Raw genomic sequence first — 2373 nt, 5'->3', positions numbered from 1 at the left:
TGCACTGAATAGCTTCCCTTAGACCTCGCAGTGTCTTCCGTCTGCCTTCGAGGGGACTGGTTGATGGTTCCGAAATATCACTACTTTATAGATTTCAAGAAAGGTTTTGACAGACTGTGGTGCGAGGGGCTATGGCATGTGATGCAAAAATTCAATATCATAGAGGGTCTTATGTAAGTCATCGAAGCGCTGTATAAGAGCTTAATGAGCGTAGTACTGCTGGATAACCAAATTGATCTTTTATTTAATAATATAACGGATGTCCGTCAAGGGTGCACCCACCACCTACGCCGCTCAACATCGTTTTGGAGAAAATCACTCTTTGTATATAATTCGATCTGATACCAGGCACTAACAGAGAACCTTGCCAACAAGCTCACCGACAGTATGTACGCATATGATATGGAGACCTGCACTGATAAGAATAAGATAATGCTCGTCGTCAACAGCAAACCTGATATCAACACAAAGAAGAAGTAAACAGCTTTTAACTTGCTCCAAAGACGGCCGCATCAGGACTATGACAGCAATGTCGGCAATGGCTAGACTGGACAGGGCCCGGCTAAGCCGTAACATCAGGAAGTTGCCAAACCCAGTACCGATCCATCTTTACTGATGTGAAACATGGACTCATAGCTTGCCGATAAAGAGAGGAGAATCGAGACATTTCGATAACAAGTGCCCGGTGAAGCTGCTTCGGATTTCATAAAGGGAACATATGACCGACGACTTTGTAGGAAGCATGGTGGTCAAAGTCGTAGGACACCAGGAACATCTACTTTCAACAGTGAACTGTTCTTCGAGGTATGTGGTCGACGGTGCGGTGGACAAAAGAAGAACTGTCTGACGAACGCAAAGGAGTGGACTGGTCGTCCTATTCAGGATCCACTCATTATCGTCCAAGACAGTCCTCATGGGTCTTGTCAATTGCTACATCTTATCCATATATTCTCTACAAGGACCTGTAAGGTTGAGGACTACCCCTCCATCCACTCTCTGAGTCACTTTCACGAGGACAAGGTCAGGAAGTTCCTCGTTTCTCCTATTCTCGCAGGCCTCGTCTAATCAGCGGGATTGATGACTGCAAAACAGAGCGTTATCTATCGACCGCATGCCACTGGAAGATAAGGTTCTCCGCAGCGAAATAAAGGAAAGGAAGAGATGGGTTGGGCAAAGAAAGAAATATTAGATAACTGCTAAAAAAAAGCACCAAAACAACAAAAACAAAAAACACCTGCTTCTCTACGCATTCATTACAAGCATGAATAAAATTGTAAGAAACCGGCACAGATAGCTACACCAAGAACCACATACAAATCAAATAATGTGTTGATCACGTTTTTAACAGCTTTTCTTGTGTTCTATAATTATATCCGAGTTTATTCAGTCTGTTCTTCATAAGCTGAAATCCATGCCTCTCAAGGTAGGAGAGAAAGAAACTTGTTAATATTGTACTCATGCACACAGGCATCAGCGGTACAGTAAAAATGTTAATTATAATTATACGTGTTATAGGTGTGTTTGCTAGTAGTGTACGAGTTATAAATATAGGTTTTGTGATGTTATATGTGCAACAGTAGACGGGACTGAGTTCTATATCCTTTCTACTTGTCGTGGTCTAGACATGACTAACCACTTACTGTCACAGCTCCTACGGTCTTGGGATTATTTACTTGAAATGCTAGAGCATGGTATTAAAATAATGGAGGGTCGCTTGATGTTTCAGGAGATCTGTCGGTACTTCTGACGGTGGGTGCATGGTGGGGTGTGTGGTGTGTGTGTGTGGGGTGTGTGTCATAAAGGTGAGTCAGTCAGTAGAGTACTTGTGTGTCGTGCACGTCTATACCCTGGAGGTTTACACCGAGTGGCACTAGAGTGCTTGTGTCTATTCAGATTGACACGGCAGTTGTAGTGCAACATTTCTGTGGCTGTCCTTTATTCTGTAAACATTAGACTGTCTGCAAGTCTACACAACAGTGGCACTAGAGCATTTCTGTTACTGCACTCTACAAATATTAGAAAGCGTTTTAGCCCCACGTGTAAGAGAAATATTTTACAATATATTTACAAATAAATGTAAAATATATCTCCTCTTCTACCGGTCCCGCCACTGACACTTGACCTCAGGCCGGGTACCCCGGGTCCACGTCCCCCCCGCGCGGTCAGTTTAGTGCCCGGATGTAAGGAGTGTAAGCAGTCGTCTGGACGTCAGCGCCGTTGTCTTTCATCTCCGATATCGACCTTTCAAGTAACGGGAAGAAACAGACTTTGAAGTCGTTACTTTTCTCTTTTAGTTTAGGTTGTTTCTCTCTGTGTCACTTTGTACTTCAGACGTCCCTCCTGCATGCGTGTGTGTAAGAATTAGAGTTAAAG

Source organism: Pomacea canaliculata, linkage group LG5 (genome assembly GCF_003073045.1).
Source record: "Pomacea canaliculata isolate SZHN2017 linkage group LG5, ASM307304v1, whole genome shotgun sequence".
Lineage (NCBI taxonomy): Eukaryota > Metazoa > Mollusca > Gastropoda > Architaenioglossa > Ampullariidae > Pomacea > Pomacea canaliculata.
The sequence above is the reverse complement of the archived record's forward strand: the minus strand, read 5'-3'. Positions refer to the sequence as shown.